This window comes from Maylandia zebra, linkage group LG2 (genome assembly GCF_041146795.1).
Source record: "Maylandia zebra isolate NMK-2024a linkage group LG2, Mzebra_GT3a, whole genome shotgun sequence".
In the NCBI taxonomy this organism is placed as follows: domain Eukaryota; kingdom Metazoa; phylum Chordata; class Actinopteri; order Cichliformes; family Cichlidae; genus Maylandia; species Maylandia zebra.
The window spans coordinates 25,436,184-25,456,668 of NC_135168.1; the positions used below are offsets into that span (position 1 = coordinate 25,436,184).

The 20,485-nt window shown below is 39.9% G+C and overlaps 3 long non-coding RNA genes across 8 annotated transcripts in view; 1 reads left to right on the forward strand and 2 right to left on the reverse strand.

Moving 5' to 3' along the window:
- LOC112436393 (uncharacterized) overlaps positions 1-11,607 on the reverse strand; it is a 305,941-nt gene extending 294,334 nt beyond the window's left edge. For 2 of the 6 annotated variants that reach the window (XR_013100961.1, XR_013100975.1), the window contains exons 1-2: positions 11,464-11,607; positions 11,088-11,166 (exon numbers count right to left, since the gene is read on the reverse strand). This is a non-coding gene — a long non-coding RNA (uncharacterized LOC112436393). Of the gene's footprint in view, positions 1-11,087; positions 11,419-11,459 lie in introns of those variants that run through there. The other 4 variants (XR_013100967.1, XR_013100972.1, XR_013100951.1 and 1 more) reach the window with 3 other exon arrangements.
- Positions 1,991-4,595, forward strand: LOC112432466 (uncharacterized). The gene is made up of 3 exons (XR_013094320.1): positions 1,991-2,677; positions 3,104-3,161; positions 4,113-4,595. It is a non-coding gene; the product is annotated as an uncharacterized LOC112432466 (long non-coding RNA).
- On the reverse strand, positions 6,623-8,258 carry LOC112432465 (uncharacterized). The gene is made up of 3 exons (XR_013100986.1): positions 7,915-8,258; positions 7,688-7,809; positions 6,623-7,545 (listed from the first exon to the last, which is right to left on the reverse strand). It is a non-coding gene; the product is annotated as an uncharacterized LOC112432465 (long non-coding RNA).
- Positions 11,608-20,485: the final 8,878 nt, after the last annotated feature.

Here is a 20,485-nt window from a genome sequence, read left to right on the forward strand (position 1 = left end):
TAATCGGAAAGCTGGTGGTTCAATCCCTGGCTGCTCCGGTGTGCATGCCAAATATCCTTGGGCATCAATTGCAGTGTGAATGCTAGACAGTAAGCACAGAAAAAAGTGTTTGCACAACACGTTCTCACTCCCAACTCGTCAAACGTGTGACGCATGGTCAGGCTCCCTCTGCTGCACTTATGGACGCGCAGGGTACCCCCCTCGCGTCGGGAATTGACGTGAAGGGTCCTCCGATTGAAGAGATTGCCGCGGAAGAGCCTGTTGTCCGTATATTTATATATTTCCGAAATCACATTGTAGTGACGTATACTGAACACAATAAATTATATAATGTAAACAACTACCTGAGAAACAGGTAGAACGATACCTTTGTATGGTTTATTGCATTTATGGAGGGAGTGATGTATGCTGGGTAATGGCACAGCTAGCGACTGGGTGACTTTATTCACCCGCTTCGGCTGTTATCAGTCCATACAATGGACGTTATTAGCACAAATCAGTCCCATAGATATCGGCCATCTCCTGCTAGATTGTTCAGAAGGTTGTTCTCATCCATCCAGATGGAGGATCACTAACAGGAGCGTGGAAGACTCCAGAATCCACTCTGGCTGGAATCCGGTGGATATGCAGTGTGTACAGGTAAGACCATTTAAACGGACAGCATTTATAGAATGACTATTAAAAGTCAGCGAGTGTCAGTAATGTTAATGTGGTTATGTTAGTAATACACCGAGTGCTAATATAACAGCTTTAAGATGCATTTGTAGATATTATTACGCGTTTTACCGTCTTTATGGTGCTAGCTTAAAGTTACGGTGTAAACGTTAGCTTATATTGGAGGAAAGCTGTTACTGTTTAAACGATGTTAGCACAGAAATATTAGCTTCTGTCATGACTGATGAAGTTACTAGTTAATAAAGTTTCCAGTAAAGTGTTTAATCGCAGCCACAGATTGACAGCAAATATCTCGATTAGCTTCAGTGCATCTATAATAAATATGTGCAAGTTTCAGTGCTTCGTTTAAACTGTATGATACTTATACTGACCCAGGGTCAGTGTAAAATACAATCCTAGCTGTGTGAACAAAGCCTGGCTCCTTTAATCCTGCATGACAAACCTCAGGATGCAGGTTATTATTACTCTTTCCTGCTGGCACACCTGTCACACCTGAGAGTCAGCTAGAAACTTACAGTGACGTGGACATCATGCAAAGACTGCCAGACTCTGTAACACTGCAAATGATCAGTGACTCAGGTTAACACTAAACTTTAAACAGTACCTCTGTGTCTTTGTGTGTGCTGAACATTTAGGATTGAGTCAGGCTGCATTGACTGTGGGACTTTAATGTGTTAAAAGCAGGTTGAAGACGGCTCAGAAACATTTGAAGATTAAAATTCAGCATTATGGCTGCTGGTGGTTTGTAATATCTACTCAGCTGTATTTTTGTTACTAACTTATGTTTGTTGTTGTTTAACACAGATTTCAGAAGAGCAAATATGCTTAATAGTTTAACTAGATTTCATTTGTCAGTGTGGGACTGCTGAGTCACCTGAAGAACTCATTTCATTCATTCTCCACATGATGTTCATTTACAGAAATGTTTCACAGGAACTGATTCCTCCCAAAGGTTGAACTAGTGTGTTTCCATAGATTACCTCTGTATGAATGTACTTCTTAAATGAAGGCAAGTGTTTGTCCTTTTTTGTTCCTCAGGTACAGTACGTGATATCAAGGGCAGGCGGTCAAGACAAGAAGCAGATGTACTTCCAAGAGGGAGCTGCAGTGAGGTCAGAGGTCAGAATCTGAAACGGCTCAGGTTTATATTTTAGAGGTTATAAAAAATCAAAATGTATTTATAAAGAAACCTTTAAATAATAGTCATAATTATGATTATTATAAGAAATATCAAACATTTAGGTGGATTTTCTGTTACACATATTGTGTTAGCCCTGCAATAAACTGGCAGCCTGTCTTTGTCCTGTATCAGCTGGGATAGGCTTCATCCTCCCGCAGCCCTGAATTGAATACATTGTATTCCAATTATGTAATCTGATCATTTACAAACTCAAGGTATCTAATCAAAATGTAAGTAATAATTATAAAATGGGAAAGCAGAAATAAGTGTGACATAAATGTAAATGTGTGAGCTGACATAGAGGACAGCTACATGTAGTCTGAAAAACCTTTGTTGTCAAGTTTGCAGGTATATCAGCACGAGACATTCTTACATAGAAGAGACGTTAAAGTCTCTGACTCAGTGAAGCATTATTGGTCCCGTCTGTTTGGATAATTATAGTATGTTGATGTTTGTCCATTTATTGACACATTTTCTTAAGTGCTTATCCAGTTCAGGATCACAGTGGAGCTGCAGCTGGATATGTTCACTAAATAAACCTTACAAAAGTTAACAATAAACCTGCATCCATGTACGTTGTTGTCCACAGGATGAGAAAATCAAACTGGAAGACTGTGGAACATGTTAATAAATGTTTGTGTGTTTATGCCTGTGTCTTTCACAGGAGGCGCTGGAAGGTTTCCCTAATAGTTCCTGGTGAATCAAAGCAGAACCATAAAGGTTGCTGGACTGCATGATGTCCTTACCCCTGAGCAGTCATCCTGTTAAAGGAGGAACCACTTAGAAGCTGTTTTCAAAGTAGCTGATTAGATTTCATCTCAAGTAAGCAATTAACTGTTTGTTCATCTGTTCTGCCACTTAAAGAGCATTTAAGGACGTCTTTCGAGTGTCCAGTTGAATTAATTCTACTGGCTCTCATGGTCATTTGTTATTATAGACATATTTTTCATGTTCATCCAGCTATTTAGTAAATTCTATCTATTTAGTAATATCCGTCAGCTATAAAATGTAATATAAATATAAGAATATCTAAATATCTCCTGTCCTTTATGTTTTAATGATGTAAGTCTGTTATCGTGTTACATTAGCATTCCTCACATATCAATGAGATGCTGTACAGTACAATCCTACTGATGCAGCAGAGGGATAACGACGGCTATTCAACGTCGTTACACGACACATTTGAGCTGCATGACGCAGACAAAGCGACTAAATCATCTTTTTTGTGGTTTATTGTCTTCAAACCAGCAGACAAAGCTGATTGCAGAAGATGTCAGAGAAGAACTTCAGGCCATGGACTGAAAAGGTATTTTTTTCTTGTTATCAAAAGACTTTTGGAGTGGCAGCTTCTACAACTGGTTGTGCTAAAGTAAAGCTTACAGTCTAAGAAATCACAGTGTTGATATTCAGCACAAAGATAAAAGCTCACTTGTTTGAATTTATTTACATTTATTTATAGTTTTATAAATTCTGACTGTAAACAGCATTTACAGCTTTGATATTGTTTGACACTCAATATCAGGTGATGGGTTTAATTTAAAGGTTTCTGTGTCCCAATAAGCCATTTACACTGACCAGTGTCAGTTTAACTGTAACACATTCATTATTTAGATTCAACAAAGAAATAACTGAATGTAAAAAATGGCAGCCCTCAGGCAGGTTTATAGAGATATATGCATGCATTATGAAATTTATGTATCCCAGATAATTGTTATTCGTCTAGTCATGGCAGACCCACCTCTTCCTCCCCAGTTAACTGCAACCCAAAAGAACTAGTGGGGCTATTTACACACTCACAACCAGTGTGGGGTAAAAAGAGCCACCAAAAAGCTGTCAGCCACAGATGTGCTAGAAGAGTTAGAAACTCTACTTATGGAGAAACTTTCTAAGTCTAACAGGGGACAGGTACTCCTGCCCAAATAACATGATATAACCCCACATACAGCCCAGCCATAAAATGAACCAAGTCATTTAGTTAAAGACAGCATGGGACCAAATGCATGTAACCAGCCTGCACCAACCTGGCATTTCTTCCTCCTGAATTAAATGAATGAATGGATGAAAGTTAAATGACTACAAACCTAAAGCCACTAGTTCCCACACTGGAGCTCCCTGACACTGTGTGTTAACCGTATTTAGCTTGTATCAACAGTTGTAACAGGCTAAGCCACCCGAGACACTGCATTGAACGATTGTTTCTATCTTAATGATTTCAGCTGACTGGTTTCAGCTCAGATGTTCTGCTTTTTCCTTTCAGTAGATCAAAGCAGCTCGTGCTCCTTCTGCTCCCAATTTAGAAGAAGAAGAAGAAGGCGAAGGCTTCAGCGAAGTGGCATTCATGGTCTCAGTGAACAGTCATGGTCACACACTGCATGTGGTTTTAAAAGCAACATGTCTGTTCACCACAACAATGGAGATGTGTAATATTAGTGCAGCTACGGTTTGTTCTTGAACAGACTGTTTTCTACTTTGATCACTTAGACCAAAAAAGTGTTGTTTTCAGATTCTTTCTTTTACATCTATAAAGCACCTGCTCATTTTTATTACAATTAGTTTCACATGAATATTAGTGTTTCCTTTTATGATCTTTTAATGCTTACACTACACTGTACATGTCTACATTAGAGACATTTCTGTTACCTGTTTCTGTTGACTCAGAGTTGTGAAATGTTCTTTTATTTGATGCACAATATGAAGTTCATAATTTTCTTACAAATAAAACTCTAATGACAAACATGAACAGCTGTGCTTATTTCTGAGACATGAGTTTTTGAATGTGTTGATATTTAGACAGTGTGCATCTGTATGCTGAAACTGTAATGGTGAACCTGAGGTGATGGTCAACAGAAGGCAAATATATATCAATATAAAACAATATTGAAGTAATGTCTTTACCCTCTGCAGCGTGTGGACGCTGTGCACGCAATCACCTTATTCACTGTAGTAAACGTGCATCGCTAGCTCACGTGACTGACTGTCTCCATGGTTACATCGTATATTATTAGCTATGTAAACAGCTTCCAAAGATACCGCCATAGCTCTCTGCAGCTGTAACACTTTCACACTTTGCAAATCATTTCATGTTTTTGATAGTTATGAAGACAGAATATGTTTTTAAGGTCATGCTAGGTGGTTGCTATGGTGGTTGCTGTGGACTTGGGTGGACCGCGTCCGATTCCTGTTATTAGCTGTCCGCCGCAGGAAGGCTGCGTTCCATTTACAAGTAGTGACATTCTGCCGCAACTCGAACTCAAACCCCGCTTTGTTCTTTAATTATAGGCCCTTTTATAGCCGTACATGACACGCACACACATAAAGCACTTTGCCTCACCATGAGAATGCAAGTTTACCTAACCTAACCTTAAAGTATCTGATATAGGATAGAAAAATGAAGCAACCAGAGATTTAATGATGAAGACTCTGGGTTCTGTAGTTCACGTTTTACAGTCCTGAATGACTCTTTGCATATGATTTATTGAAGAGGACTTTAGAATACACTTTACATTTAGACTGTTGCTGTTTCATTTTTTACATTGTTGCCGTGTTATGTCATGAATAAGGTTTACCTGCTGGGGGTTTGATGGATCAGCTGGACAATACAGTCAAAGACAGACTTCATTCATCATATGCAAGAATCCTAGCTGGATTTCTGTTGTCACTCATGTTTTTGAACCAAATATTGAAAACAATTCTGACAGACTGGATACCTGGTCAGGGTGTACGTTACCTTGTACTCAAGCATCCCAGGACAGAGCCCTGCCCCACCATGAGCCTGGGTAGATACGTGGTTATAATATAAAAGGACTGATACTGAATATGAATATTTCATGAAAATTGAATTATAATACAAATTAGTAATAAGGGTTTCTCTGCGCCCTTATCTACCCCATACTCAAAGAGCTGCGGGCAGAGAGGGTGACAGGAGAGGATGGCACTGAAGAGAAGATGCTCGGTTTCTGGAGTCTCCTGGTCCTGTCAGTATTAGTAGGATGCATCTGCTGTGTCTTCTCGTGGATGCTCACCTACCTTGACTCGTTCCAGCCTGGTATGGATTTCCCAACACTGCGGACAGGGGCCCACGTCAGAGACGTTTAATATTGATTACATATGTCTGAATTGCTAACCCTAACCCTAGCTCAACAGACCACAATGCCCTGGACTGTCAGTATTATTACATGCTGTGAACATAAGTACCTTTGATCACAGTTTATGTTGTAAAAGAGAAGGAATATTGAAAGAAAGATCAACATTGTGATATTATTTCTTCCGAACTGACCAGAAACATGCTTGTCAGACTCTCACAGCAAAGGATCAGACTCACTGTGCATGACAGCTCAGGCCAATGATGTCTGTTATTGTCAGTTGTTTAGTGCTTCTGTACAGTTAGGGTCACGTCTCTATTTCAGAATAATTAATATGCGGAAAACACTAAAAGTTGATTATCTTCCAATATTCTAGCATAATTAAAAAACTTTGACTTTGTAAGTACATATTATTAGTCCTAATGCCAGCATGAGTCTTCATAACTCCTGCTTTGAAATACTGAACTTTAAAATTTACCTGATGAAAGATCATTTACAGTGGCACTCTGTCAGGATCATTCTGACTGTAAGATCACTGTATTAATCTGAATCCTTCTGAAATGTGCTGTGAATGAATGCTGATGCAACTCACTGTGGGAAAGCTGTTAATAAAATGAATCTGTGACACATGCAACACATTCACAGAGGAAGAGGACACAAAGGGAGGACACGCAGAGGCTGTGTTGAAGTCAGAAATCCAAATCTTTATTAAAAAACAGGCGGCGGTTACAAACAGGAAGACAAGCAGTCCATCAAACAGTCTACAGCAGGGGTGTCAAACTCAAATACACAGTGGGCCAAAATTCAAAACTGGAACAAAGTCGCGGGCTAACGTTAATATTTATTGAAAAAAAATCTTCCTCCAGATATAAGAATGAATCTTTTGTTATGGACTCAAACAAGTTTTGCTGAAAAACTGAATATGGAACAAGCAAAGCCGAATACTAAACAATATATATATATTAGCTATATTAGTATAATACCAGTAGGGCAGCTCTGATAGTAATTTGGTATGGCTTCGCGGGCAAAATGTAATTAGGCTGCGGGCCAAATTTGGCCCGCGGGCCAGAGTTTGACACCTATGGTCTACAGGGTCAAACATACAGAGAATTCAAACAGCAGTAAAAAATAACTGGACACTGAAAAACTTAAAGCAATGTGTGACGCAATAGAAGGAAGCAGTGCAGTATATTCACTGAATTATCATCAATTACAAAAGAGAAAAACGCCGATTTCTAAGGATTATTTTCTTAAATGCAGTTAGAGTGTGGCTGGTAAAGATGGAAACATACAGAATGTAAACTGTGTGAGTTTGTGAACTTTGTTAGTAACAAATGAGGTAAAAAAAACAACCCCAAAACAGACAAAACACAGAAAGAGGCTCTCAGTATTCATGAATAATTAGAAAGAAAAATTCTGGTCGTGGATTTTTACAGTCTTAGTTCTGCTCGCTGTCATCATTATAATCATCATGATCAATGGCGAGGTCCTGAGGTGGGCGGGGCTGTCTCTGGTGATGTCACCATGAAGGAACAGCATCTGGCACGTGTTGCTGAAACATCCCAGTACACTGGTGTAGTTTCCTCTCCAGCTGTTTGACATGTGACACTTGAACATTAAGGGGAAGAAGAAGAAACAGTGTTAGGTCAGGTGACCACATGGTTTCTAAAGTAACTGACAGGAAGTAACCAGGCCGTTAGAAATGGATGGCATGTGTTTAGAGTTACTGGAGTTGGGTAACTCTACTTACCAAAAGCAGACGCACACAGATGAAGGATCAGATGCTGAATGTTGCAGGAACATGCTCATGTGCGGTGGTTATTCAGTGCTGCTCCGGCAGGTTAGACAGTCCAAGACTGATATGCTGCCCATCTGAGAGTTTGAAAACACATATGCAAAGATTTATTTTGTGTTACAGTCAAAGTTGGATGTTCATTTCTGTCCTTTAAAAATGTTTGTGTATTTGAAAGCACTAACATTTAAGGATGACTTGGATCGTCTCCTTTAAAGGGGAGACAAGTGTATCCACTGATCTACGTCACTTTACCTGGATGATGACTCCTCCCCCCTCACTCAGAAACACTCCTAATATAACCAAGCAAATAAATAATATTGAAGATTTACTTACATCATTACAAAAACATCAAAAACATCTCCCTTTGATTCTATTTCTCCATTCCTGCTGAACATCAGGCAACAAATATCTCAATAAATCACAGTAAAATGTAAAGCGCATGTTCTCTCTGCTTTGTCTAACCTCTGCAGAGCCTCTGTCAAGAAAAACACATCTGTAAGCATAAAACAAATATACATTCAGAACACGTCACTGGACAAACCTCGGTCAGCTGATTTCCTCTGTGCAGTGCAGACGAGCATCAGTCAGCGAGTCACGGTGGTGAGATGGACTGGTGTCCTTTGTGACTCTGCTGGTTCTTCTGAGGAAACACCACCGTCTCTCCACACCGTCACCATCTGTGAGCACAAACTGCTGCTCTGCTCTGCCAGCATGTAGGAATCACATATCACACACAGGGGTGACGAAACATCAGAGCTCAACTTTGGATACTTTAGATCAAACAGATCAAAGCAGCTCTTAGTTTCAACAATCAGTGAGCAGACAAACAATGATACCAAACTGATTCTGTATGAATACAATATGGTATTTTCCATACAGGTGTCAAATTAATTTATTAAAACTAATACAGATATATGTATATTTTTTTGATAAATTAGTTTGCTAAATTATAAGAATATATTTTTATTTTTTTTTTCATTTAACAATTGCAACTGAAAGAAATTAAATATTGAACAAAAATATATTGTCACATTCTGAGCATGCTCAGCACGCTGACAGACTTGAAGTTGCTACAGATTTTAAGAAGTGATAATTATAGGGAAGAAACTTCTCTTTTTCATCCGTTTAATCAAACATTTGATGCCTCAGCTGTCTCAGTCTATAGCGTTCTGCAACTACAACTAACCTGAGGCTTGGATTTGGCTGCAGGTGCCCCTGTACATCCTTCTCAGCAGCACACATGTGGGTACCATTTAATCCCACTTCTTCCTGAGCTTTGCTTCATCACAAGACCAAAGGTGGCATCCCGTGTCACAGTCTTATCATCATCCAGAAGAAACATTTGAAGAAACATCATGGAGAAGAAACATTTACGCGCCTCCTGGTTTTGTTTTCTGGTCCTGCAAAAAGACTGAGGACAACAAAGCCCAGAGAACACGAGATACACAATATCCAACATTCAGACTCAACAGCCTCCATAAATGAAGAGCACCAGGTTGGTTCAGTTATAGTAGATATGAGCATACTTCACATTACTGGGTATGAATAATAATCAAGAGACAAACTTTGAAGATGCAGAGCATGATGTCCCATCATCAGACTGTAAACAAACATCCACCAGGCTTCTTTGTTGCCAAAATTGATGATTCTCCCATCAGGGATCAGTAGCGTGTATTAACCTGTGGTACAAGCAGCAGTCACTGAAATATTACTGTTTCAGATAAGAAATCAAGCACATAAAAGCCAGGGTGGGAGGGATCTCTGCAAACTGACTTACCTCTGCAAGTGTGAAGCTCAACAAAAATCTGACTCTCCAGTCACAGACAAACAAAACCTCCAGCTGGGAGATAGAAAACGCTGTCTGGGTCTGGATGTTGCTGGTCAGAGTCCCACATTAGCACAGTGCTTCTTGGCGCCACTGACCCATGTGGACAGCGACAGTGGAGAACTGTTCTGGAAAACAGAGAAGAGAATTAAAATAACAAAAAGCCAAACAGGATTTCCACAAAGACTCTCTTGGAATCAGCAATCAAAAAATCACTGGTTCATATTAAATATGAACAGGTTCCTTAAATGTACGCAGTTCAGATCTGATTTAATTTAATTTCCTTCACACAGCACATTCGTCCAGGCTGACAGATAAACATAGAATTAATCTCAGGTAACATGACTCATAGTAGAGATTCAGTAAGAAAGATTGCAGGCTCTAATATTATTACCACACAATCCAAGGACACACCAACAGCTCAGATTTGCAGAACTATTTAAACAAATGTCTTCTGAATATTCAATTCATGTTCACTTCACAGTGGGAGGGTGGGGGGGGGGGGGGGGGGGGGGGGGGTCATGGAATTTTTTAAAATAAAGTCTGCAACACAGACTGTGATCAAGCTTTTTATTACTGCACCAACACACATCAAACATCACAGTTCAGTCATGTCAGCGCTGCCACAGAGGTCGTGCTCCTACTCCTTTATGTTTTCCAAGGAAGAGGGAGGAAGTTACAAACTGATCCTACCACACTTCACGTGTCTCGCTATGAAACCTAACGCATCAATGGTTATGCTGTTTTGTGCCCTTGGCCTTATCAGCACCTGTAAAGGGAGTTGTTTTCTCAAACTGCTGACGCTGAAGTAAGTTCATCTAGTTTTAGAAACATTCACTGAACAGTAACAGTGTCACAACTAAGCATATGCAGCACACAAAGACACAGAGGTACTGTTTAAAGTTTAGTGTTAACCTGAGTCACTGATCATTTGCAGTATTACAGAGTCTGGCAGTCTTTGCATGATGTCCACGTCACTGTAAGTTTCTAACTGACTCTCAGGTGTGACAGGTGTGCCAGCAGGAAAGAGTAATAATAACCTGCATCCTGAGGTTTGTCATGCAGGATTAAAGGAGCCAGGCTTTGTTCACACAGCTAGGATTGTATTTTACACTGACCCTGGGTCAGTATAAGTATCATACAGTTTAAACGAAGCACTGAAACTTGCACATATTTATTATAGATGCACTGAAGCTAATCGAGATATTTGCTGTCAATCTGTGGCTGCGATTAAACACTTTACTGGAAACTTTATTAACTAGTAACTTCATCAGTCATGACAGAAGCTAATATTTCTGTGCTAACATCGTTTAACCAGTAACAGCTTTACTCCAATATAGGCTAACGTTTACACCGTAACTTTAAGCTAGCACCATAAAGACGGTAAAACGCGTAATAATATCTACAAATGCATCTTAAAGCTGTTATATTAGCACTCGGTGTATTACTAACATAACCACATTAACATTACTGACACTCGCTGACTTTTAATAGTCATTCTATAAATGCTGTCCGTTTAAATGGTCTTACCTGTACACACTGCATATCCACCGGATTCCAGCCAGAGTGGATTCTGGAGTCTTCCACGCTCCTGTTAGTGATCCTCCATCTGGATGGATGAGAACAACCTTCTGAACAATCTAGCAGGAGATGGCCGATATCTATGGGACTGATTTGTGCTAATAACGTCCATTGTATGGACTGATAACAGCCGAAGCGGGTGAATAAAGTCACCCAGTCGCTAGCTGTGCCATTACCCAGCATACATCACTCCCTCCATAAATGCAATAAACCATACAAAGGTATCGTTCTACCTGTTTCTCAGGTAGTTGTTTACATTATATAATTTATTGTGTTCAGTATACGTCACTACAATGTGATTTCGGAAATATATAAATATACGGACAACAGGCTCTTCCGCGGCAATCTCTTCAATCGGAGGACCCTTCACGTCAATTCCCGACGCGAGGGGGGTACCCTGCGCGTCCATAAGTGCAGCAGAGGGAGCCTGACCATGCGTCACACGTTTGACGAGTTGGGAGTGAGAACGTGTTGGTTTGCAAGAATGGGTGAATGAGGCATGTTGTATAAAGTGCTTTGAGTGCTAAGAATCAGTCCATTTACCAAAACCCCTTGTGACAAAGTCACTACAATTTTACACCTAAGAAGGTTAAGACAGTAGAGCAAGCTACAAAAAAGGCACATGGCCATGCAACTGTTGTATGTGTAAACAAGTAACTCTGTAAATGTAGAATTTGTCAGGGGAGCTGTTTGACCCTTTTTCTGACCCTGCAGTAACAAATCGCTGTATTTATGGATCTGTGTGTCCAAATTTAGACACACAGGTCCATTGTTTTTGCTTTTTTTTGACTTTATCGCACGATTTTAAATGACATTCAGAGCTACCTGGAGAGCTTGTTTACACTAAAATGATATTTCTGTTGTTTAAGGACTTTATACTGTACCTACCCTGGATATATTCGTGGTAGGTATATGGTTTCTCGTGTGTTGTGCTAAACGACACAAAAAAACACTTCCTCACCTAGTCAGAGGGGTATGACAGAGTTGTATTCGACAGTGGGTTTTATCAGCTGCTCTTTGTTCTGAGTGTCTTCAGGCAGTGATGTTGTGTATATGACACTGACTGCAGCAGCTGATTTCTAGATTGATAAAAAAAATGTTGAGCTTGTCTGTGTAAAGGGTTGAATGTCAGAAGTGTTTGAAGCAGTGAGGCAGATTGTGTTCCTCTGCAGTCTCAGGTCTCTGTTTGTCTGTGGTGTGTTAGCTGATTGTATTCTAACAGGATCCTGTGGGGAAAAAAAACATTCTTAAAATTCACATTTGACTTTAGAGGTGACAGTAAGAGTTCAGTGGACAGGATGATGTGTTAAAAAAGATACATAGAAACATATGGAAAGATACCAGTGACTAAATAACGGACACTGGTATACTGGATGCTGCTTTTCTGGAGATGAAAAGGTTGTGGCAGGAGATAGGAGACTCATTTGGTTTCGAGTCATTCTAGCTCCTACATGCTGCATTACTCTAATCAAGGTTCTTGTACTTTCCCCTATCAGTCTACAGGATTGGATATCAGAGGTGCTGAACCTGGTTGTATCTTTTTCAGGGATGGAAACGATACTGCTTTGATCCAAAATGCTTTGGTATTAGATGTCAGAAGTTGTTTGACAAGTTATATTGGATCGTGCCTGCACTGTGAGAGTAAAAAAAAAGAAAAAGAAAAAACACCAGATTTTAACTCATAAATGACCCTATGAAAAAATGGGTTGATTGTTTTTCTTTTCCAGTTAAATTTTTTACTGTTTTGAAAAGAACAGTTTATTAGTTGTTTTTGAGGAAAGACAACTCAAGGTAATTCAGTAACAACAAAGGAAGCAATGACATTTCACCAGTAGGAGGAAGCAGTGAACCAAACTGTGTTGAGTCTGCCAAATAGAAAAAGGATAGATGTTTGTGTTTGAGCAAGGTTCAAGGTTACTTTATTTATACCCATAGGTAAATCAGCTTTGCAGAAAAATTATAGCATTTGGCATCCCTTCATAAAACACACACCTATTGAAACCGGACAGGCACATATTTGGTAATTAGATAAGATGAATCAAATATGTGCCTCTTCAGTAAACCTAGTAGCTTTCAAAGGAAAGGTTTTGCACTCTAATGGAGGGATATTTTCGCAGGCTGTTCTTTTTTTAATGACCTGCATAAAACAGCAGGGTTAGAACGAAGAAGAAGAAAGAAGTAAGATGTGCATTTTGTAGTCCATCTTCTGCACATTGTAATTTCAACAAAGTGGACGTCCGGCGTAACATCGTTTAACCCTCTGGGGTCCAGGGTATAATTGGCCGTTTTTGACTACTTTTGATTTTACCTCTATATTTTACCTTTAAAAACTGTTTATCTTGCCTTGTTTGGTATCATTACTTTCAGCACAACCTAAAATATCTGAATTTTTTTCATTTTGGCATACTATATTAGCACAATTGATCTATATTCAGATAAAAAATTCAAAATCCGAGTAGAAAAAAGTTATATTTTTTTACTGTAAAACCCACAAACCTGTTTAACGAATCATTTTCATAACTTGAAATGCAAATACAAAAGTTATATGGTACTATTTACCTAAAAATGCAGCCAAGGCCTCAGGCGTTTTTTATATAATAATAATTTAATAATAAATTAAATCTATATACAGAACAATCAGGTGTTCTGCATCAAATAAGAAGGCACACAAATTATTTGTGCCAGTCCAAAAAATAGTTTGTGTTCAGTATAAGACAGAGGAGAACAGCACAGGCCTAAACCCTGCAGGTCTGACAACAGGAGGTGCATCAATCCAGTTTTCCATGTGGGAACAGCGTTTACACTGGAATCTGCCTTTGATGGCTTTTTTGGAGCAAATGTGACATTCAGCAGTATAACTGACACACAAGACAATAACTACACAACACACTAACTATAGCCTGCAAACACACCAAACGTCACTAATGTCTCACATATGAAAACTCGCTCTCTCTCTCTCTCTTTCTTTCGCTCGCCCGCTTTCCTTCCCTGGTGTCACTCCTAAAACTTCCCCTTCTCCCTAAACAACCAAGTGCCACATGTTGCCATATCATTTTTTTGATTGGCTGACATGGTAAATTTTAACACCAATAGGGAAGGGGTGCTTTTTCTTTTTTTCACTCACAAGCAGAGAGTGTTTGCTAGCACTGTAAACACAGTTTTTACTGTTCTTCCTGTTGTAAACACCACTGTTTTGTTCAGAAAAAAACATAGCGTGTATTTTTTTATCATAACTCTGGTTTTACGTGGCCCATCGACACAATTCAAAAACTGGTATATAGTTTGAAGTCCACACTTTCTACCCAAGTTAAAATGGAGACTCTGAGTCTGCATCTTGTAGCTGTGTCGTCTTAAATTGGTCATGTGATTTTGATGCACTGGCACATCCCTCGACCCCAGAGGGTTAAGAATACTAGTATACGTTTGTTTCAGTTCTCAGCGCACAGCTCCTCTCGTCTCCTCCTTGTGCGGAGGTACATTTGAAAAGCACTCAGTATTCTCTGGTCATGTCCGAAGATTGTGTCAGTCAGTGCAGCATACAGAGTAAAGACAAACAGAGTGCTTGGATTTTGAACATTTTTGGAGACTGAATGTTTTTTTTAAAGAACAATAAGGTAAGTTATCAAACTTGTATTAAATGTTTACATTTGTACCTCACTGCTCCTGACATTACCTAAAGTTCGTTAAAGTTAGCTCACTAATGCTAACTGACTTAGCTAATTGTTGCTACAATTTTGCCTCAGTCAGAAATATTATAATTCAGATCAGTACATTTACATATTTTTGTATCTATAAAAAGGAAGCTGACACTGTCGAGACTTTATCAAAGGTGTAAGCATCACAGCAGATGCCTTTGTGTCAAAGTAGCTGAAGATAAAACACAGAAAAACATGAAGGTGATTTTCCTGGACTGGGATTTTATAAAAATATTCTACAGTACATCAAAAACGAAAGAAAACCATTAACCACCATATGAACATTACCTCTGAAGTTACAGCGGTTTTATTAGAGACACAGCTAAGCGTTTAGCATTTTGCATAATTTTAAAAAGTTTAAATTTGTTCAGAAGCCTATTGAACAGCAGAAATTAGGCTTTCTTTTCAGAAGTAAGTAAAAGGAAAAAAAAAACATCAGCCGACAGCGCTGTAAATAATGGTAGTCTTGTGCGTAACAACCAAGCAAATAATGCAGAAAACAGATTTCGGGGATAGACGGGAAACTGTTCTTGAAGTATACAGAGAGAGAGAAAGAGAGAGAGAGAGCTGTGCATGAAGTGTGATTTTATTGTGGTGGAAGCAAAACAGCAAAAGCAAGAGGGAATTCATAACGATGTTTATGTGAAGCTTAGTTTGTATCTTCTTTTGCTGCTGGTTCGGTCAATATTGTTTGGAGAGAGATCAAACTAACAGCTTTAGAATCAGCGCAAAAAGGGCATAAACACAAAGCGCGGACCCGCCGAAACATCATAATCAGTGAGATGTCGCCTTTCTCACCCCGACTGTGTCCGTGCCGTCGGGTGAGAAAGGCGACGTCTCACTGATTCTGATCCGTTGGTGGGTCCGCACTTTGTGTTTACGTCTTTGTGCAGAATCCGTGTACCTGCTCTCATTTACTGTTTTAGCTGTTTGGTGGTTGTCAAAATTTTGTGACGTTTCACCTGAGATTCTGGAATTTCGGGCAAAATACATTTATATAAAAAAATCGATTCAGGATTTTAATGAATCGATATCACGTTATCCAAGCCAGAGTCGATTTTAATCGATGAATCGATTATTAAAACCCACCCCTAGATTTAACCATCAGAAATAACGCTATAGATAGATATAAAACTTACATTTTTTTTCTAAAAATGTAAGGTATATTTTGTAGAATAAATTTTAAAAGCTAAAACACAAATATTCAGATAACATAAGTTTAGTATAAAGGATTAAGAGGGTTAAGCAATGAGTGGTTTCATCCGGATGGAGTAGTCTCACTGGAAGTAATACATGCTTTTCCTGGATTTTTAGTTTGGCTTCTTAAGTTGTTTTTGGGATTAGGTTTCCTTTCAATCTTGAGTTACCATCACGGTCAAAAAGAACCTAGACAGACAGATATTTCCTGTGACAGGAGGATGTGAAGAGGTGAATCAATTACGCTCAGACAGCAACATGCTGGGGAGAATATAGACTGGTTAAGACATAGAGAGGCTAGAAAAAAACAGCACGGAGCAGAGTGGTGGAGGCCCGGAATAAGGAGGAGTAAAAGGAAATGCAGAGGAGAGAATCAATACACTTGGTTCAATAGGGCGATTGGACTGGGTTTTGCTAAAAAGGAGACTTATTAATGTGTGTGTAGGAATGAATGTGTGTACTATAGTGTGTTTAGACTCATGGTTCTGGGTAGTTGGGTGGATTATACAGGGTGGGCCATTTATATGGATACACCGTAATAACATGGGAATGGTTGGTGATATTAAAGTCCTGTTTGTGGCACATTAGTATATGTGAGGATCAGTGTTGGGGAGTAACGGAATACATGTACCGCCGTTACGTATTTAAAATACAAAATATGAGTAACTGTATTCCGTTACGGTTACCGTTTAAAAAGGTGGTATTCAGAATACAGTTACTTTGTTGAAATAAATGGATTACACTGCGGTACTTTCCTGTTTCATATTGTCGCGGGTCAGGACTGTTTGGGTTTTGTTTGACAGCTACGTTCTGTTGTTCCAGGCGGCAGCGTTATGGTTGCCATGGTTACAGGGCGACGCTCTCTCTGCGACTGTGTGTTTCCTGGGTGAGAGAGCGCCTTTTTGTTGTTGTTGTTGTTGTGCTAAGCTAACAGGCAGAATGCTACAAGCATAGCCCTAAAGAATGTAGCATCATGGGCAGTGTAGTCCGTGTTGCAGGGAGAATGGACTGCCATACCCGTTATGTGTCTGTGAGCGCGAGGAGGGAGAAAAAGGATAGTAGAAAGGTACGAGTTGTCATCGAGCAAAAACGGGAGCTGGAAGCATGTAAATATAATAATAACCACTTCAGCCAAGAAGAGTGCCTGACGAGCCCAGTTGTAAGTAAGCTATTAAGACTCGACTGTACACCGTGTTCGTGTTTTGTGTTTTCCTCCAAAAACAATAAGTTCTGTTGGAGCAGTCTTTCAACGCCTCTCTGTCTCTGGCAAGAAAAGTTGACCCACACAACAAAGTAAAGCTATTTTTCGGCTACGAGCAGACAGGGACCGCGCCGTATTAGTCAGAGGTCCCTTTACTACAGTTCGGAGTCACGGACCTTCAGTAATAGTAATAAATCACACAGCAATAGTACATTCACGTAGTTGTAAAAAGCATGATAATATATTAAGTAATCCAAAGTATTCAGAATACGTTACTGTCATTGAGTAACGTAACGGAATACGTTACAGAATACATTTTGGGGCATGTATTCTGTAATGGAATGCATTTTAAAAGTAACCTTCCCAACACTGGTGAGGATGCAAACTCCTCAAGTTGGGTGGTGACCATGGTGGCCATTTAGAAGTCGGCCAACTTGGATACAACTTTTGTTTCTTCAATAGGAAGAGGGCCATGTGACACATCAAACTTATCGGTAATGTCACAAGAAAAACAAAGGTGTGCTTGGTTGCAACGTAACTTTATTCTTTCATGAGTTATTTACAAGTTTCTGACCGCTTATAAAATGTGTTCAATGTGCTGCCCATTGTGTTGGATTGTCAATGCAACCCTCTTCTCCCACTCTTCACACACTGATAGCAGCACCGAAGGAGAAATGCCAGCACAGGCATCCAGTATCCGTAGTTTCAGGTGCTGCACATCTCGTATCTTCCCACCATAGACAATTGCCTTCAGATGACTCCAAAGATAAAAAAAAAAAAAGTCTAAGGGGGTCAGATCGGGAGACCTTGGGGCCCATTTAACTGGCACGACGACCAATCCACTTTCCAGGAAACTGTTCATCTAGGAATGCTCGGACCTGGCACCCATAATGTGGTGGTGCACCATCTTGCTGGAAAAACTCAGGGAACGTGTCAGCTTCAGTGCATAAAGAGGGAAACACATCATCATGTAGCAATTTCAAATATTCAGTGGCCTTGAGGTTTCCAAGGCAGCACGGTGGCACGGTGGTTAGCACTGTTGCCGCACAGCAAGAAGGTCCTGAGTTCAATTCCAACATCAGGCCGGGGTCTTTCTGTGTGGAGTTTGCATGTTCTCCCCGTGTTTGCGTGGGTTCTCTCCGGGTACTCCGGTTTCCTCCCACCGTCCAAAGACATGCAACTTGTGGGGATAGGTTAATTGGATAATCCAAATTGCCACTAGGTGTGAATGTGAGTGTGAATGGTTGTCTGTCCCTATGTGTTAGCCCTGCGACAGACTGGCGACCTGTCCAGGGTGTACCCTACCTCTCGCCCTATGACAGCTGGGATAGGCTCCAGCGCCCCCCGCGACCCTGAAAAGGATAAGCGGAAGCGAATGGATGGATGGATGGATGGATTGAGGTTTCCATTGATGAAGAATGGACCCACTATCGTTGTACCCCATTTACCACACAAAACTATCACTTTTGTTGTTCCAACAGTCTTGGAGAGATCCATCCAATGTGGATTAGTGTCAGACCAATAGCGGTGGTTTTGTTTGTTAACTTCACCATTCACATAAAAGTTTGCCTCATCACTGAAAAAAATCTTCTGCGTGAACTGAGGGTCCCATTCCAATTTTTGTTTTGCCCATTCTGCAAAGTCTGTGCGCCGATCTGGGTCATCCTTGTTGAGATGCTGCAGTAGCTGGAGTTTGTAAGGGTGCCATTTGTGAGTAGCTAATATCTGCCGAATGGATGTTCGACTAATGCCACTCTCCAGTGACATGCGGCGAGTGCTACGCTGTGGGCTCTTGCTTAATGAAGCTAGGACAGCCAGTGATGTTTCTTCATTAGTGACAGTTTTCTTGCGTCGACATTTTGGCAAATCTAACTCTGAACCAGTTTCACGAAACTTAGCAAGCAGTTTGCTAACTGTAGAATGGGAGGTGGGTGGTCTTGTAGCATTGAAATCTGCTGCAATGAACCGGTTACTGCGTTTACCAGATATCAACACAATTTCGATCCGCTCCTCACGTGTTAACCTCCTCGACATGTCAATGGCTGTGAACAAAGAGAATCTTGTAAATAACTCATGAAAGAATAAAGTTACGTTGAAACCAAGCACACCATTGTGTTTCTTGTGACATTACCAATAAGTTTGATGTGTCACATGGCCCTCTTCCTACAGATTGAAAGAGAAGAAAGGGGAGGTGGGCAGGGTAAGTTTAAAAAACAAATCATTCAATAGCAACAGAGAGATAGGAAGGGACAACAAATCAAGCCCACCCCGAGGCCGATTCAGTCATTCAGAATTTATTTTCTCTAATTGAGTCACATCTTTTTATTTAATATGAATCACTTTAGATCTGCTCTTACTCTTGTTGTTGGCTGTTTGTTGGAACTGTGTTTACATGGCAATGAAAAAATTCGTATCTGACCTTTTCTTATTGTAATGATGTAAATTAACCCAACTTTCTTTACACTGAACTTGACTGAACCCATTTGCCTAACAAGTAACCCACGAGTGACTCCTAATCACTTGTGTTTATACACTGCTGTACATCCATCAGATACAGTGCAGGAAACAGATTGTCAGTAGCCGTGTTCTGTAATTTATGTGTAGATAGTGCTAGGGGATTGCACTCCATCCTGCAGTCTTTCTTTTTTTCCCCTGTTCTTCTGCAATTTTTAATCTGGAAGTCTGGTGGAGAACCCCTTTTAACCTCTTAACATCCAACAGTGGACCACTTCAGGGTAATGGCAGGGTTAGGCTGCATTGTAGCCACCTATAAAACATGCATAGTTTGAGAAGCTCGACCATATCTTTCTAGTCAAATTTGAAATGCATTTTGACCTTTATTCTGCTTAACAATTCCTCTACTTTAAATATTTTCTATGGGCGTTTCAAATAAGCAAAAAATAACCCCAAAATCATATGTTGGATTAGATCAGTGTTTCCTAACCACTGTGCCGTGGAAGATTATTTGGTTTCTTTTTTTTTTTTGGTTTTGGTGTAATGTATTGGAGGTAATAACTTTGAGTATACAGGATACATGGATGATGGTTAGGGTGCAGTTGCTTTTACACCTGTGGTTCATGAATGGAAATTAATCTGACCTGCAAATTTGGATTCATCAACACTAGGGCACAAAGGTTTTAAGGATTTGCTTGGCAGTTCATTCAACCAAGAAATATTCTCTTAATTGATAATGCTGGTCCATTAAATAAACAACAGATTATTTGGTTTCATCTGATTGGTACTCTAAGCCAGCG